A 19,920-nucleotide genomic window follows, 5' to 3' on the forward strand; every position below is an offset into this window, starting at 1 on the left:
CATTACCCAATACCAGTGAGGTGACAACGGTGATAGATGGAACACTTTAAGGGTGAGATAAGCGATTAAGGATTGAGTTATCCAATTTGCAAATGTGGGAGCAAACAGTGATCAAAACAGCTTACACAACTAAAAATCATGGCAAAAGTTTTATATCTGTATAAATTATTTGGTAAGATGTGTTTGGGAATTTAATTTTTTACTTAAATTTAATTTTTTCCATTATGCCTAAATCCTTTAGGGTTAAACCCCAATTTGTGTGATTATGCAAAATGGAAAAAATCATAGTTAGAATTTTTTTAAATGGGCTGAACTAGAAATTTGTGTGTGCGGTGATCAAGTGATGTTGATGGAGTGGTAGCAGGATTTGAAGACTGAAAGGGCAATGGAAGTCTTCAAATGCAAGATTGAACTTGCTGAGTACAAGTCGAAAATGGAAGTTGATGCTACTAATTTTGCACTTAAACTTGAAAAGCAGAAGAATAAGTATTGTTCGATGCAACTGAAGTTTCGAGTTGCACTTGCATTTTGTTGGTGTCTTATTGTTGTATTGATGTTTTTCCCTTCTTCTAATGGACTTGCAGCAAGACTGATGTTGAGCAGCTGAAGAAGACATTTGAAGTTGCATGTTTTGTGTTGTCTTTATTTATTAATCCAATTACTATCAGACTTGTGTTAGTTGACCATTTTGTAATGTTTTGGAGAAAATACAGTTTACCCTCTGAAGTTTGACTTATTTTTCAATTTGAACCCCAATGTTTAAAAATTTGCAATGTATCCTCCTAAAATTTCAAAAATTTTCAATTCAAACCCTCTGTCACTCATTGCCATCTAAAAAGAAGAAAAATTCACACGTGAGAGGCATGTGTGTTTTTTGGTCTTATTTTCCCCAAATTTCCCCTAAAAAAAAAAAGACAAAACTAAGGCCACCCCCTTGGGCCATTTGGGGGTGGCGTGGCCACCCCCTTTGCCCATGAGCCACCCCCATCTGGCCGTGCCACCCCCAAACTGGCCATTTTGGGGTGGCTCGACCACTCCCAAGGAGTCAAAGGGGGTGGCCGAAACCACCCCCAAAGGTTTGAGGCTGGTTTCGGCCACCCCTAGGAGGCCACAAACACTTATGTGGAGATGAGTCCTTTCATGTCAGCTAATAAAATTAAGAAGCCAATATTACTTATCCATGGAGAAGAAGATAATAATCCTGGATCTTTAACAATGCAAGTAAAAGAGGAACCATTTTTCCTATTTAGTTTTTTCTTTGTTCTGTCTGGTTCAACATTTTTCTTGTGTTTCCATTAACTAATGAATTGTCGGAACATGCTCTAATAGATTTAAGCTTACCAACTTAGTAGTTTCAATATTCCAAACTAGTCTTTCCACTAGCTGAGCTTGAAGCAATATTGGAACATTTATGGCCTAGTGATTTTGTGTTTGCATGCCATGCAGTCGGAGCATTTTTTTCAATTCTCTGAAAGATCACGATGCTCTTTGTTGCCTAGTGATTCTTCCATTTGAGTGTCATGGCTATTCGATCTGCACGGGAGAGTACCATGCATGTCCTTTGGGAAACTGATAGATGGCTACAAAAGTATTGTGTGTCAAATAATTCTGATGTAAATGCAGATTTTGACGCATCGAAACATGATGTAAGCAAAGGGGCAACATATTCCGAATGTGCTAAGTAGTTGCGCGCTGCTAGTGGAGATTTTGAACATGAAGAATTTTACTCTATGCAATTGTCATTTAATTCAATACTTGCAGCACTGCGTATAGTGAGTTGCCAATCATTAGTTGTTTGTACGTTAATAAAGCTCTTGTTTCAAATTATTTGTTGTCTGTGTTGGATTGTGACTTTAGTACTTGTGAAGAGTTTACTTTTCCCTCGCTCCCTTTCCTGATTGTTAATGCTTTTTAGAGATTTTTATTTTTTGTTTGAAAATGTGTTTGGATGGTAAAAATAATTTTAAATGTTTTATTTTTTTTTTGAGTTGTTTGTTAATGTTTTTGTTTTGTAAAGAAAAAGCAAAAGGAAGAAGGAAAAAACGTTATCAAACAAGGCCAATCAAGGAACAATAGTTTTAAGGGTTGTCTTTGAGATGTAGTATACATTTGTGATGTATAAATATTGTTCAAGTCCTAGACAAACCTTTTTTTTTCTTCTTTTTTTCAATTTTTTTTCATACCTTTAATTATGAGCAAAAAAAAGGTAACGAGAGGAGACGATTTGTGAAAACCCTACTTAAATGTTATCATATTAACTTATACCTATTAAAGAACCAATATTTTGAAGGCCTATAGATGATATGGGAGCTGCAAACGCTCTTGAAACTAAATTCAACAATCAAACCCAGCTCCACCAAAATCCCTTGATTGATTGTTAAACATAATTCTAATTAGCTAAGCACATGTAATCATGACTACTAATGAAATTGAGATCACATATCAAAAAGGTACACTTAGAGACCTCAATACCATTTAGTTTTGTAGAATGCCATTGTCCCTCAACATACATGAGAACCCCCCACCCACCATTTGACCAATAAAAACTATAAGTGCCTATAATTTTCAATTGATTATTTTAAATCTTATGAGCTCATAATATCATTTTCCATGGGCCACCTGTATCTTGGTTTGTAGCCACAAAGGATGTTCTTATTCTTTTGTTTAGATGAAATTATGATTTAAATCACCATTTGTTTCAAAAGCTTAAGTTGATAGGAAGAGATAAATTTAATTACTTAGTCAATACTTTAATACTTCTTCTCACGTGTGAGTTCAAACTTCCTTTTAATAGGTGATGCCTAACGCATGAAATATTTAATTTAAATGAGGGGTGAATTGACGTAGTTAATGTTCGATTCCAAGACCTTTGTTTCTGATACCATATTAAATTACCAATTATCCTAAAAACTTAAGCTGATATGAAGAGATAAATTTAATCATTTAATCAATACTTTAACAAACACCAGTTGTAATTGTATATAGTCAACTAGTGGTGCTTTCATGCTAGTTTTATGATGTCTTCTCTTGTCAATATCGCTCCAAAGTCTAGTGGGGGTGAAGAAATTCATGGCGCTCACAGTTTAGAGTATTCACATTTGGTTCAATTTATTTATTTATTTTTTCATTTTAATTAAAAAATTATCTTTATTTATTTATTTTAACTACATACTTTTTCAAAACATTTATTTTTCACTTTCTATTGTAGTTATATATCCTCCTACACTATTCTATTTAAAATTTAAATGTTCATTATCAATGGTTTCTTTATTATTTCTCCGACAATCATATTCTTTAAATCATTATTTTCAAAATCCCGTCTCTTCTCAATAGTCATATTCTTTAAAGTTCATGTAGAGAGGGACACTTCCCCTGTAGCCCTTTCCTTATTTGCTTAAAAAAAAAGATGTAGAGAGGGACACTATGCTTTAGTTGAGGAAAAGAAAGAGAGGGAAAATGAGAAGAGAAAAGAGAGCAATAAAAAAACAGAGAATGATATATATATATATATGAGTGTTCAGTGCTCACCACAACAGCAGCTCAACATTTTTTTTTATTGGTGCAAAATTAGCTAGTGGGATGTTGATCATTTTTTAATCAAAGGTTGTTTTGGCTAGCCCAATGTGAATGGTCCTAGGTCGAAAAATATATATTTTTGTCAATTCCATTTTGATTTTTACCCTTTACTTTTAGACATGATCCAAATTAAGCCTAATTACTATTACTCGCTTTTTGTTAAGATAAAGTTCCATGCCCAAGACTAATGCTCCAAAACGAAGTGCCTCTAGCTCTTCAATCTACATCACCAAAAAGTTTTATCGATGCAATATGTGTCCCTCACTGCAATATCAACCGCTCGTTTTAACCTTTTCTTTTAATTATTTACATGCGGTGAATTTTGCATGGGTTGTTTGAATTTTGGGTTTGGGGTAAAAAAACATTGGCTTTCCTCTAAAAACAGAAAATCATGAGCAAATTGGGCTACATGGCATGGAGGGACAGCCCAGCGAAATCCTCCCAATTCCTTGTTGGACTTTTGAGGAATACCAAGATATATGGGCTGCGTGTCTTGGTGGGCCTCCTTATGGGCTTTTTAAGTTTTTTTTTTTTTTTACTACATTTTTTTATTCCTTCTGTAAGTGGCCCTCTATCTCTCTCTCTCTCGTTCTTCCATTCCTCCATTCATTTGGAAGGGGAGTTTCAGTTGTAAATAGTTGTTAAAGTTAAACTGATTAGTTAGACTTAGACAGTTGGATTGGTTGGTTAGTTAGTTTATTTAGTTAGACTAAACGGACATGTGATATGAAGAGTGCATGTTACTTTCTGTTTCCTCTGTATTCATTCTTGTATATATACATTGAACGAAAGCAGATTAATGAAATCATTCATTTTCCACATTTCATCTTCAAATTCGTGGTTCTTGCATTTTCCACATTCTTTCAGTCTCAGACTCTGTCCCCTTCAAAACGTCGTCACGTCCGTCAAGACTACCACCGCCATGGCCGACGAAGACAGCGGCGGAAGCTCCAATAGCACCGCCTTTTCTGCTACTGCTGCTTCACTAACTGAAAATGAAGGTAACTCATAATAGAAAAGTATTTTTGTTTAATCGATTTTATTTAAGTTGTTTTTGAAAGCACGGGGAGGGGGAGCCAACGGTTTGGGCAATTGAAGAAGGTGTGTATTAATTGGTCAACCTGGATTTGTCACATTCTTGAGCTAGTCTTGTTATGCATGTGTTGCTTTGAATTCGTTACATTCTTGAACTTGTAATACATTGTATAATTATTTTGTGATTTTCTCGTGTAGACGATTCGATGCTGGGAAATGGGTATTGTTTTCCTCCGCAAGAGATTAGGGATATTGTGGACGCTCCTCCTCAGATTTCCATATTTGCACTCTCCCCACTCAGGGATAAAATACTGTTTCTCAAGCAGAGAGCTCTGCCTTCACTGGCAGACCTAGCGATATCGGAGAGGTTTCTTATGGACGAAAACGAGTATAGTAGTGTTTGTAAAAGTCGGATGCCACCTTACACGGGTAATGGTGTAGCGACTGGAGTTGCGATTCATGAGTTGAGGCCTGATGGTACACTTGGGCCCGAGAAAGAGTTACATGGGTACCCTAACGGCGCCAAGATGAATGTCATGACATGGTCGCAAGATGGTAGGCATTTTGCGTTCTGTGTCTGGGTGGATGATGAAAAAAATCGCAGCGGTAAGATTACAATATGGGTTGCTGATGTAGAAACAGGGAAGGCTAGACCTTTGTTTGAGTCGCCAGAAATATGTCTGAAATTGGTTCATTACAGTTATGTTTGGGTTGATAATTCCACTCTATTAGTTTCCATCATCCCTTTCTCTCGTGGAGGCCTACCAAATAAACCTTTCGTTCCTAGTGGACCAAAGATACAGTCGAATGAACATGAAAACGTTAGTCAAGTTAGAACCATCTGGGATGTGCTAAAACAAGAGTATGATAAAGACGTGTTTAACTTCTGTGAAACTACGCAACTTGTATTGGCTTCTTTGGATGGGAGATTGAAGATAATCGGCCCACCAGCTGTGTATGAATCGTTGAACCGCTCTCCAGATGGGAAATACCTTTTGATTAGTTCAATTCACAGGCCTTACTCTTTTATTGTGCCACGTGGAAGATTTCCTACCAAGGTAGATTTGTGGACTGCTGATGGGAAATTTGTTAGGGAACTTTGTGATTTGCCCCTTTGCTGAGGACATTCCCGTTGGATTCAATAGTGTACGGAAAGGGATGCGTTGTATCGATTGGAGAGCAGATAAGCCATCAACACTTTACTAGTACGTATGTATCAGAGTTGTTTGTCTGTGGAAGACGTACATTAGCTAGCTGTAATTTTTTTTTAATTATAAAATTAAGGTTCCATTGCATGATTAAGATAATGCAGGATCGATGATTCAATATTGATCGAGGTTGGTTCCATCTCATTGTAAACATTCAGATACTTGTTCGACAATTAACAATGTTTTTAAATGCATGCTTGGTTTGCTCTTGCTGTTGAGGTTTTTAGGGTAGAGACACAAGATGGAGGTGATGCGAATGTACAAGTTTCTCCACGTGATATAGTTTATACACAGCCTGCTGAGCCATTAGAAGGTGAACAGCCAGCGATCTTACACCAACTTGATCTTCGTTATGGGTAAGACTATATATGAGATCAATTTATGTGATTTATGATTTATCCTCTGATATCATCTAAAGCTAAATCTCGTTTTAATGAATGTGAGCTTTTCTGTCTCCACAGAGGTATTAACTGGTGTGATGATTCACTGGCTATAGTTTACGAATCTTGGTACAAGACACGGCGAACAAAAACCTGGGTGATTTCTCCTGGATCTAAAGATGCTAGTCCACGCATCCTATTTGATAGTTCATCAGAAGCTGTGTACTTTGATCCAGGTTATCCAATCCTGCGGAGAACTCCTGCTGCAACACAAGCATATGTGATTGCAAAGATAAATAAGGAAAATGATGAAAACACTTACATTTTACTGTTCGGAAGTGGTGCTACACCAGAAGGGAACATTCCATTCCTTGATTTGTTTGACATGTAAGTATTCAAAAATAATTTCTGGTGTCTTGCTTGCTTCCTAAATGCTCGTTGCTTGCTGCCATGTGGCTCTAAACAAAATATTTTCTTTCAGAAATACAGGCTGCATAGAATGAATATGGCAGAGCGACAAAAAGAAATATTACGAGACTTTTGTTGCTTTAATATCTGATCAGAAAGAAGGGGATTTGCTACTTAATCAGTTGAAAATAATGACTTCCAAAGAGTCGAAAACTGAGAACCCTCAATATCACATCCTGAGCTGGCCTATGAAGCAAGCATGTCAAATTACGAGTTTCCCTGATCCGTACCCACAGCTGGCAAGATTGCAGAAAGAGATGATCAGGTACCACAGAAAGGATGGGATGCAACTGATTGCAACATTGTACCTGCCGCCGGGTTATGATCCATCAAAAGATGGTCCTCTCCCATGTTTGGTTTGGTGTGACCCTGACGAATTTAGGAGCAAAGTTCGAGGTTCTCCTAATAAATTTGCTGGCATTGGACCTAAATCACCCCTTCTTTGGCTTGCTAGAAGGCATGGTTTACCTCTTTCCCCTTCTTGTTTGCGTATACTCTCGTTTGGTGTCTTTCACGTGTCATCTATGTATGTATGGCTTGTTGGGAACATGATGGGCCGAATTTTGACAGCTACTTTACTTGCAGGTTTGCTATTCTATCCGGACCAACAACTCCTATTATTGGTGAAGGCAATGATCATGAGGCAATTGACAATGACAGGTAACTTGAGACAATGTTTTCAGGAATATACAAACCATGCAACGTATAGCTTCAGGATCTATATTTGAAATTCCTTTTGCAGGTACATAAAGCAGTTGGTCGGGAGTGCAGAGGCTGCAGTTGAGGAAGTTATCCAACGTGGAGTAAGCTCTTTCATTCCTTTGTATACGAATTTTGTTTGTTTATGTAGTTCTGGGTTTGTATTTCTGACCCGAAGTATTCTCATGCTGCCCTTGTTAAGGTGGCTCATCCAAAGAAAATTGCTGTTGGGGAACATTACCATGGTGCTTTCATGACTGCAAGCCTCCTAGCACATGCCCCGCATCTTTTCAGTTGTGGAGTTGCTTGCTCTGGTGCCTATTACAGAACAGTACTTGCTCCTTTTGGTTTTCAGGTAAAACACTAATGGATGAATTTCTTTACTCAGCAGTTGTGGAGTTGAACCTTTTTCTTCTTTTTTCCCTTCCCAACAGACATTTTCCCTAGTGTCATATCTTAACTCTTGATGGACCAGTGACTTCGTTAATTATATTGGTGTAGGATGAAAACATAACTCCTTGGGAGGCTACAAGTACCACTCATGTGGAGATGAGTCCTTACATGCCAGATGATAAAATTAAGAAGCCAATATTGCTTATCTGTGGAGAAGACGGCGATAATCCTCTTACTTTATCAAAGCAGGTAAAAGAGGAACCATTCTCCCCATTTGTCCTGTGTCTCCATTCATCCTTTGATAGATTTTAACTCTACCCAATCTTTAGTTTCAATATTCCAAATTAGTCTTTCCACTAGCTCATTTGTCTTTACCTATCTGGTTACCCACTAATTAATTTTGTGTTTGCATGCCCTGCAGTCAGATCATTTGTTCAGTGCTCAGGCAGGCTATGGTGCCCTTTGTCGTCTAGTGATTCTTCCATTTGAGAGCCATGTCTATGCTTCACGGGAGAGTATCATGCATGTCCTCTGGGAAACCGATAGATGGCTGCAGAAATATTGTGTGTCAAATACTACTGAAGCAAATGCAGATATTGACGAATCTAAACATGATGTAAGCAAAGAGGCAACAAGTTCCAAAAGAACAGCTGCTGCTAGTGCTACTACTTTTCATACCGATTACTTCAGCAAGTCTAGGAGGTTTGTTTTTCATGTATCTTAATTTTAATGACGTTTGTTTTTCATAATACTTCCAACTATATATGTAGTGTAGATTGAATTAATTGCTTATCATTGTCCATGTCCACCAGGGAGTGAAGTTGGAGCATGCATGAATACGGTGTACAAATCGACGTCAGTAACAGCAGAGACACACATCAAATTTATGTTCTTGAACATTGCTTCCAAGTGTAATTCAAACTAAGACTTGACAATTGACATGCCATTTGATCCGTAAATTTGATGTCCGAAGCATAATTCAATATTATCTTGTTTGGAATTCCGATATCCAAAAAACTGACCAAAGATATATAGAGGTGAATTCTTTTAATTTCTCTAATCCAGTCTATTAGATATTTGGATGTTTTAAAAATGCCATGTGAAAATTATTTTCTCTAAGAATAAATGTCGCATGCTTTGTTAATCCTATTAAATAAAAATATATATATACCAGAATTGCATGTTTTTAAAAAACAGATGCAAGTTTACATATGGCTACAAAGAATGCCTGCCTGCTGCAACTCCTCTTCACTTGTCTCATTTGCACGTATGATGTATGCATAATAACGGTGAGCAATCTAGCATTTCACTTGAGCAACCATAATAGAAAAGAAACCACAAGCAAATACCATAAAACTTTGATGAATTTATATCTAATGCAAACACTGTACTCCACAAATCAATACAATATGTTTATTTTTCTTCCCTTAAGTTCCAAAGTAAAGCTCATCTTAAGATTCAAGAGCCAAATAGAATGATCTAACTGCAGAATGTGTCCATAGACTCATGACAGAAACTAAGAAGATTTATTCTTCAGCGCCAACAATGTACGCTAATCTCGCACTTCTCCAACAAGTCATAAAAAAAATTGCCTCACTTTCCTCTGTTCATTCTAGTGATGCATTTTCCAGAGGCCACCAGCAGCCAAACCAAGTGCCAACCCAATGCATAACTCCTTGACAACACTTGGTCCTTTCAAGGTGGCATGAGCAACCCTAGAGCCAGCCATTGTGCTTCTTTAGTACAAAGCTTGTAAAGTATGCAAGTAGAGATTATGGGCCATTTTCATTAATTATTTTCTTCTTAAGAGGCACAAAAGTAAAATCAACAAGCCAATCAATTAAAATAACCAAACTGTTAGTTCTTGTTCGGCTAATTAGGTGATCAAACAGGGAAGAAAAACTAGTTCTAGTTGAAATAGGATTCGTTCAAGTTTTCGTCCATATTTTTCCGGACAATTTTGGCATAGGAAAAGTTCGAATTACAAAAATCGTATTTCAAAAAGATTTGTAGAATTTTGAGTTACCTTTCCAATGCCGCTGGTTTCATCTCAATCCAATTCTTGAGCCGAAAGTTATGGTCCAAATGTTGAGACATGTGCAGGATACGGAATTTATCCACTCACTGCCAAGCTGTCCGGACAGCAAGGCAGCCTGTCCAGGTAGCAATTCCAGGCTAGATAAGTTCCACTAACCTTGTCCGAACACCCCGTAGAAATTATGCTCAAAACGTCTGTTTTAAGTGGGCCCAAGTTTAGTGTGTTGTATGCGATATAAATACAACTTTATAGATGAAAGAGGGACAAATTTTAGAACCCTAGAGTTCGTGAGAGGCTATGCTTGAGTGATCAATTGTTGTGAGCCTTATTATTCCTCGTTGAGGATTTTGTGTTAGTTTCATTGTGCTTAATTGAAGTCTATCGGAAGGGTCCGGTAAAGGAGAATCACGTTGAAAAAGATTGTGAGCGAGGAGAAGAGTTGGAGGCTTGTAGATCTTACTAAGTCAAGGTCTTGCATCGGTTTGTAAGTGTTCCTAGTGTTTGTAATCTTTGAGCATCTTTTGATTGTGATTTCCTGGGTTTGGTTGCCCCGGAGAGGTTTTACTTTTAGATTGTTTTCTAAAAGGTTTCCTCTTCGTCACGAAAATCCTTATGTGTGATTGTTCTTATTTTGGTGATTATTTGCTTAGATTTAAATATCCGCTAATTTCGCATAAACTGTGATAATTATCTGTTAAGCGTTTTTCAATTGGTATCAGAGCAAGTTCACTCCGTGAAGGATTAAACTCTTGAGTGTAGATCCTTGACTTCTTTTTGCCATGAATACCTCTCAGTTTAGTTTCATTAATTCTAACGATGAGATTGATGTTCAACAGTTGTATAATGATTTTAAAGTAGTGTTCAAAGCCTATAACAAGGTTTCCAGTAAACTTAAAAATGCTATGCATAATAAAGAGTCATTGGCTTATGAATTGTCTGAATCACATGTCTTAATTGAGTCCTTGAAATCTGAGAAAGAATCTTTGGCGAATGATTTGTCTAAATCACATATCTTGATTGATTCTTTGAAATATGAGATTTCTGTGCTTGTTGAAAAGTCTTTATTACTTGACAATGAATTGAATGTTTCTAAGGAACTCTTATGAAATTCCTATAGTGATAATCTGAAAAGCTTTCTTTGCATTGAAGAATCTATTTCTAACAAGCCTATTATGATTGTTGATAATGTTGGTGCATTTACTTCACATGCTTCTAATGAGGCTTTGAATATTGAGCCTGTGAATGTTAAAGAAACTAAGGTTAATTTTTCCAAGACTCTTTCAGTTAAACAAACTCAAGGTAAATTTGTTCCTACATGCCATCATTGTGGGATTGTTAATTGGTCACATTGGACCAAATTGTTGGAAATTCAAAGCTGCTCCTAAGAAAGAAAATCAAGCAGTTGCTCCGACTCTCCATGGTAAGAAAGGTAAGAAAATTTATGTTGAGCATCGTGCATCTTACCCTAAGCCTAGAGTCATGCATCTCCTAGAAAATTATCTTCTAAAAGGTTTGTGCTCACTTGTCATTACTGTGGAAGGGTTGGTCATATTCGACCAAAGTGTTTTGATTTGAAATCCCATAAGCATAAAAGTGAAAATTCCTATTCTAGGAAAGAAAGTGAGAGTTTGGTCATAATGATGAGAGAAGTGCTATCTAGGCTAGATAAGTTTGAGCAAAGTCATAAGTTTAGACCTAAGATTTCTCAAGTATGGGTTAAGAAGGATGATACCATTCATCCCTTGAGGGGTAGTGGTGGTGTTGTTCAAATATCTACCTAAATTAATAGGCAAATAATTGTATGTTTTACTCGCAAGTGCACAAGGTTAATATAGTAGTATATGATGCAAGTAAGGGGTCATTCCCACGAGGATTGCTAAATTTTGCTTAAAATAAATTTCTTAAACAAAACAAAGATTGATTTTGATTTGATAATAATAAAAGGTAGGGCTTTGATATCCACCACTAATTATATTTAGATAATATAACAATATGCCAATGCTTTGATCATGTTATGTATATCTAATATTTGTCAACCTAAGGACATGGGTGCATACTCCTTAAGTTATAGATTTTTCTAAGCAACGAGTTAGGCATGGGTGTATACTCTAACTCTTTTATTTCTTAAAGGATTTAACATGGTGTATACTAAGTTGTTCTTTAAGAAAGCATGATTCTATGAAAATTGACAAATACATAAGGACTAGGGCATGGGTGTATACTCTCAGTTCCCCATGTTGATTAACCCAAGAAGCCGGTGTGGATTTATTTTGTTACTTTTGTTAAACACAGGACTCGATCATCTAAATTGATTTAACTAACTAGCCCATACCACATGCATATATTGATCAGGCAAACACATATGAGAAATTCATGAAAGCAGGAATTAATCAAGTTAAATATCACAACATGATCATCACAAAGACGCCAATATTGAATATTAACTAAACATAACTAGAGCTTCAATCTAGCCATACTAAGTAAATTAGTTACACATAAGTTTGATGTTAAACATCTTCATAAAATAAAAAAGAAAGGAAAAGAATAAACTCGAAACTTAAACTTGAAGAGCTCCAATTCTTCTCCTTGGAAATTGTGTGTCTACTCTAGAGGTTTAAGGGTCTATTTATAAACCTTAGGAATACTCTAGAAACCCTGAAAATCGTAGGGTTTGAGCCCTAGTTCGCACAAAGTTACAAAACCCTAAAAATCACACTTTCCATATCAAGGCTGGCGGCTGAATTGCTCATCATGCATGAGTGCGCTCGATCGCAGCCCGTGTGCGATCGATCGCAGGACTGCGATCGATCCTCTTCTGCTGGGCGCTCGATCGCAGGTGCCTTGCGCTCGTGGTCCTCACTTGTAGTGCGCTCGATCGCAGCTTTCCTACGATCGATTGCACTACCAGAGCCTCCAATTTTCTTCAAAATCGCTCTTTAAGCCCGAAACTTCTAAGATTGCTTCCTTTTCTTCCAAGGACCTACAAAAACAAAGAAAACACATAAAAGAACTAAAATGGCATAAATTAACCAAAAATAAAGAATTAACAAATATAAGTTAAGGGCTAAAATATGAATATTTTGACACTTAACAGGTGGTGATCTCACCTTATGTTAGGTGAGTCACCCACATGCCTAGGATTGATTTTCTTGCATATCTTTGCAGATCCTAGAGCATGCTATTTTTCTTTTTGCATTGCATTTTTCTTTTATTTGTTTTGCAATTGTCTTTTGTTTATGTGCATTTCTTTTGTGAAAAATTTTAAAAAGACAAAAATATTTTACTTTGGTTGTTTTTCTTTTCTTTATTTTGTCTTATGCACCTAGATAGTCCATTAATTTCTCATGTTGCTTTTATGGATTTAATTTCTTGCGTCTTGGAATGTTCTTAATATACATGAGATGAAAATTTGTGTCAATGGACTTGTTTTTGTGGTTACCTAAAGCCTGAGCTTATCTGATACAGTTTGTCTATGCTTTATCTCTTGTGCACATTTAAGCTTAAATTGAGGTTTTGCTTTATTTTATTTGTGAGGTCTGTTACGTAACCATATGAGATTTTTGACTAATCATATTTTTCAAATTGACCATATGCTAGTTGAACCTAGGGCTTAAAAATTCCTGTTTTCTCTTTTGTGAAAAATATAAAGTTTAATGATACTTTCTCAGTGAGAAAAAGAAACAAAATACTGAAACAAATAAAATCAAAACATCATATTCCAAAAGGAATTTATTTCACTGTGTCAAACTTGTGCAAAAAAGGTTTTACGAAGAGAAATGTATAGGATGAGAGTGACTAGGCCCTAGTATGACAAGATTTAACTTTTGATTTGATGTACTTATCAAAACCTCATGGTGGTAAATCTTTCTCCTCTTTTTGTAAATTGGTAATTTTTCTTTTTTCTCATTTTATGGCTTACACACACATCATACAAGCATGGGTTGAATGAAACTTTTTTTTTTTTTTTTTGCTTGGGTTAAGCATTATGAGTTTCTTGCCATTTCTTGTCTCATGGATATTTTGCATATTTTGAGCATATTTGAGATATTCATTGTTGCAATACATGCGTTGTTGATATGTTTATCATTTGATGTTTGAGGGGGAGAAACTTGTTTTTTTTTTTTTTTTTTTTTCTTTTCCATTTTCTTGTTGATAAATGAGTCTTACATTGAGCGGGAGTTTGTGTTGATATGTCTCCGTGATCTGCATTAAATTTCATGCATTTTTCATTTATATGTGATCATGAGTTTTTCTTGTGTTATTCCTGTTCCACATATGCCTTGATGTATTTTGTGAAGTGTTTCAGGAAACATGAAAACCTTTTGTCATTTTATGACAAAAATGGGGAGTAAATATGGGGAGATGATAGGATGGCTCGGCATATTGGTTTTGTTATTGAATTGCCAAAAGGGGAGTTTGTTTGTTCTTGTTTGGCTAATTAGGTGATCAAACGGGGAAGAAAAACTAGATCTAGTTGGAATAGGATTTGTCCAAGTTTTTGTCCTTATCTTTCCGGACAATTTTGGCATAGGAAAATTTCGAATTACAAAACTATTATTTCACAAATATTTGTATAATTTTGAGTTAGCTTTCCAATGCCGCTGGTTTCACCTCAATCCAATTCTTGAGCCGAAAGTTATGGTCTAAATGCTGAGACATGTACAAGATACGAAATTTATCCACTCACTGCCAAGGCTGTCCGGACAGCTAGGCAGCCTGTCCAAATAGCAGTTCCAAAAACATGTTTTCCCCATCCTCTGCAAGGCCCTGTCCAGAGACCCCGTAGAAATTATGCCCAAAAGATTTGTTTTATGTAGGCCCAGGTCTAGGGTGTTGTATGTGATATAAATACAGCTTTATAGAAGAGAGATGGACAAATTTTAAAACCCTAGAGTTCGTGAGAGGCCATGCTTAAGTGATCAATTGATGTATGCCTTATTATTCCTCGTAGAGGATTTTGTGTTAATTTCATTGTGCTTAATTGAAGTGTACCAGAAGGGTCCGGTAAAGGAGAATCACGTTGAAGAAGATTGTGAGCGAGGAGACGAGTTGGAGGCTTGTTGATCTTACAAAGTCAAGGTCCTGCATCGGTTTGTAGGTGTTCCTAGTATCTGTAATCTTTGAACATCTTTTGACATTGATTTCCTGGGTTTAGCTGCCCTAGAGAGGTTTTACTTTTAGATTGTTTTCTAAAAGGTTTCCTTTTCGTTACTAAAATCCTTGTGTGTGATTGTTCTTATTTGCTTCGATTTAAATATCTGTTAATTCCGCATAAATTGTGATAATTTTCTGTTAAGCATTTTTCACAAAAAATATTCCAAAGGATAAGTAAATGCCAGATTACAACTGTTATTACAAATTAATATTATCATATCAGTTCAAACACCAGTAAGTGAATTTGTTATAGAGTATATTAATTAACACGAGTCTTACTGCAGCTAGGGGCGAAACTACGTTGTGAAGCCCCCAGGCCCCCAAGCGTCTTGATTGGCATAATTCATTGATTAAAACTGTGTATCATAAACCTTGTTGTTGGAACATTTCTACAGCAGAATCTACTTTCGATGTACTTCATCTTGAAAGAAGATTGTTCAAAATCCAATCACCACCGTTCAAAATTAAGCTCAATCAGACCATAAACACTCATCCATCTAAGCTGTTGATCAAAGACCGATGGGAATCTAAGTTCTAGTTTGGACTTCTTAGGAAGCAGGTCAGAGGTGACCGTGTGCATTCTGTGCGAAGCCCATTTGAACAACCATCTCAAGAAGCAGGTCAGTGTTGACCGTTCACTCCACCATTCGAAGCCTATTCGAATGCTCTTCTCTAGAAGCAAGTCAGTGTTGACTGTTCGCTAGCCATTCGAATGCTCTACCAGAAGTTCTAAGGATTCTATTGATCTCTCAGAAACGACCTTGCGCTTTCCGTTTGGAATCCGTTCGAACAATCAGCAAGTCAGTGTTGACCGTGCGCTCCACGTTCGAAAGCCGTTCAAACGATCAGCCTGAAGCACTTATCTCACAGAAGTGACTGTACGCTTCTCGTTCGGAAGCCATTCGAACGACAGTCATCTAGGGTTTAAGTTGACTTCATAAGTTTCCCGTACGCCTCCACCGTAGGCAACCGTTCTAACGGTCAGTCGCCAGACAGCCCCGGAATCCTGGAAAAGTTCCACTTTGCGGATTTTCTGGAAAGCTTGTCTACTTGTTTTCATGTTGTTCCCTTGTGCTGTTCGAATGCGAGGTTCACCGTTCGAACACTGAGTTGCAGGAATCCCGGAAGTTTGTTATCCAATGAGAAGATTCCATGTGGCACAAGTCTTTAGAATTGCATCGCCGTGCGCATCCCGTTCACTCCCATTCGAACACTGCCCGACAGGAAATCCACTTTCCAGGAAACACGGACCAAACTGTTTATTGTTGGATGCACTTTTTATTGTGCAATGCTGCACCGTTCGAACACCCATCAACGGTTCGAACGCTCATCACCTGATATGATATTTTAGGGCTGACATGGCAAGTTCTCATGAGCCTATAAATAGAGGACCTGCCCATTCGTTTTTATCAAGAACAATATAGAGTTTGTGAGCTCATCTAGAGAGAAAAGCCTTAGTGCTTAAGTTTGCTTGTTTAGTGCTAAGAGAGTTCATTTATTATGTGCCTTTGAGCCATACTCTCTTGGAGTAATTGTTAAAGTAGTTTTCAACAAGTGTTGTATGAGTTGTATTTGTTACTTGGGTTGATGCAGCTTGTTAAAGGTTCTAACAAGGGAAATCGATAAAAGGAAGTCCGGAGGTTCCGGGAGGACTACTGTGGTAGCCGGGCAAGTGGGTCGCTTGTCTATACAAGTTTGTGTCAACTTCACAAAGGTTTTGTAAGTGTAAACAACTTGTATTTCCTCCTCCTTTTATAGTGAAACGATTTTCTGGGCCCGCTGCCCCGGAGTGGTTTTTCCAAGAGGTTCTTCGTTTCCACTTTGTCACCAAAATACTTGTGTCATATGCTTTTATTGCTTTACATATTTTGGTAATTATCGTTGTTGCATGAAGTAAATTTGAATTCCACACTATTTGGTTGCAACACCTATTCAACCCCCCTTCTAGGTGTATTTGGGAGTCTTTACATATTTTCATACTGGTTAATGCTCGTACGTACAATGTAGTTTTTGATCTGCTGGGTAAACAGTACCGTACGTACGATGCTTTTCAAAACAACCTTGTAGTGCTCATGGCTTTTCCCACCTATAAATACCCCCCTATGACCCTTATGCTCCATTTTCTCCCTTAAACCCTCTAGAACCCTTGTGTGAGTATCTTGTGAGTTTTTGAGTTTTTGAAGGAGGAGAAGTGGTTTCTTGGAGGTTTTGCTTGAAAGAGGTAACCTTCTACACTTAAGCTCTCTCTTTAGATTGTTATATTGCTTTCCAGAGTAGCTTAGTTGTTGGTTTGAGCCTCTAACTAGGGTATGTCTTTAATATTTATTTAAGTTGGTTTAGCATTTCATCTTTGTTGAACGGATTTTCTTACGCATAGAGACATTATTTTAAACTAGGAGGCCCTAAGAATCTTTTGAGTTGCCTTAGAACCAATTTGGGAAGATAGGAGGATATTTGGAACAAATGAGGTTCTGCCTGAACCTTTTAGGTGGATGTGCGGCCAAGGAATGCCATTTTGGCCAGTCGTCCAATAGCCCCTGTTTTCATGTTCCCGGTTCATTTTAGTTGGGCTTAGGACTAATGATAGGTTTTCCACAAATTTGGAGAAACCCAAATCTTTTGGAAGAGTACTCGGAGAACTTGTTCGACCCAGGTGAGTTTTAACTCACACAATGCTCTCCATTTATTTTTCCACATTGTACGACTATTTTGTGTACCAAAGCATGCATATTTACAACTCTCACGATATAGACTTTGTTGCACATGAACTCCATCATTTGTGAAAATGTGTTACTTAACAAGAAAATGACATTGAGATTTGTAAAATAATGTATGTAAAATACGGACGAGATTAATTGCTTCATATGACATGGTGTACCGTTATGTTAAGGATAACGGTCATGAGCTTACTATACATATTAACTTTATAGTCAAATGTGTGTCTTGTTATATAGGCCTTGGATCTAATGGTTGTTTCGTGATCGGCACAGCCTTAACGGGCGGTCACTACAGGACAAACATCATTAGTAGCATGGGGTATTCGAGGTCGGACTCGGTCGGGCTGCTAGTGTTATGGACGGTAGCATACAATGGTCAGGGCACCAGCATTGTATTATAGGTCCCTCGGGACAGAGCCAACCTTGCTAAGAATGGGCAAAATCTCGGGTAGACCATATTGTTGAACAATCATTGTTCTCTTGATTATAAGAATGTATTATATCTATATAACATCTATGTATAATTTTCATACCTAAATTGTTGCATTCTTTACCAAACGGAGTTTATCATTAACTGGCATGGTTATTGTGTACATTAATACTCACTAAGTCTTTAAAGACATACCCCCTTTATTTTTTTCCCTACATTATGTATAAATTGCGCGGATTATCTAGCAGAGAGGAAGATGCCTTCGGACCAAACTTGGGTGGTTGCTCAATCATTTTTGAAGATGTAGACCCTGTTTGGCTGAAGTCCATGTGGGACGATGGAGGAACCATCTGAGCAGAGATGGCAAAGATAGTGATCATGTTAGCATTACTCAAGATTAAGTGTTGATCTTTCTTATCTTATTTTAAGACAATGATTCGGGTTGTAACTTATGTATTTTGATGAGGGGTCCGTTGACCAGTACATTTGATGATCTATTTATGTCACAAGGTTTATCTTTACTCTGGTGTTTGTGATTGTGGTATTTAGTTGGTTTCTATTCCTGTAGTTTAAAGTCTTCCGTTGTATTCTCTCATTTAAGAGATATTAAGATCGCTTTGTCTTGTCCCGTGATGGATGTAGGTTGAGAGACGAATCATGGAGTTAATTACCAGTTAATTGATTTACATAGGGCGTTACAATACTAGAGAACTCTCCGAGTGACACAATAAGTTCTACCTAATGAAAAGGGGTAGCCAAAACCCTAAGCTCACATATTTGAGTTGCTGGGCATACGTCCTGCTCCATAGGCAAACGATCGGCCCCATGGGCGTACGTTCGGCCAAAGAGTTGAAATTCTCGGCTAGAACTCTTTAAAACATTCTTGGTCCTTTAAAGAAAATGGATACAGGAACTATTCAAGGTATCTTTAAAACTTGCAAAACTAAGAAAGCAGTAACGACAACATGAAGGATAAGGGAATGAACAAGAAACTACCTTGATGATGGTTAAACTCCACCAAGGCTTCCTTCTTCTCCTCCAAAATCACTTCTCACTTCTAAGGTTAGGGTTTCTTGGTGTGAGGAGGGTTTGAGGGTTGAAGGGAAGGGTTTATATAAGGGCTTGGGGGCATGCTCTCCTCTAAAAAGGTGGAGAATGTATTTAAATTATTTTTCAAAGTTTCATCATGTACCATTAGAGAGCATGTATTTCAGATTGTGGAAGAGCGGTGGGTTGGGTTCGTCAAGATTTGGCCATGGAAGAACGGTGGGTTGGGGAGGAAGCTTCGTCCCCGGAGAGTGGGGTTCGTGGCTGGAGACTGGGGTTGGGTTGAGTTCGTCATCAGAGCCTAGGGTTTGACTACATCGAATGGGGATGGGTTTTTCTTAAAATCTGGCGTTGAAGGAAAACTTGATTCGAATGGTTGTTTTAATTCAAGGGTTAAGCAATTTTAATTTTGAATTTTAATACCTTTTTTAAAAAAACAAAACCCAATCTTTTTAATTTGTTACCTGATTTTTTTTTTTTTTTTGGTTTAAAATTAGGTGGCAAGGTGCATATCTAGTCATAACTGATGATTTAGCACTTATGACAGGTGTCAAAATTTAATTGGTCCACATGTCAGCGATGTAGATTTTCATTAAGTCTTCTAACGACAGATGGACCGAGGTATCATCTCCGTCTTTATGAAAAGTACAAATATCTCCTGTGATAAAAAGTAAACCCCCTAGGAAGAAAAAAATAAAGAGTTTAAACCTTAGGAGGAATAAAGTATTTAACCCTTCAATAAATCAGCCGTATGAACTAGTTGAAGTTCTCATAC

General features: G+C 37.3%; 1 pseudogene; it reads left to right on the plus strand.

Annotated features, from left to right (window-relative positions):
- LOC132169084 (probable glutamyl endopeptidase, chloroplastic) overlaps positions 1-19,450 on the plus strand; it is a 22,921-nt pseudogene extending 3,471 nt beyond the window's left edge.
- The last annotated feature ends 470 nt before the right edge of the window (positions 19,451-19,920 follow it).

The sequence above is a fragment of the Corylus avellana genome, chromosome ca2 (assembly GCF_901000735.1).
Source record: "Corylus avellana chromosome ca2, CavTom2PMs-1.0".
In the NCBI taxonomy this organism is placed as follows: domain Eukaryota; kingdom Viridiplantae; phylum Streptophyta; class Magnoliopsida; order Fagales; family Betulaceae; genus Corylus; species Corylus avellana.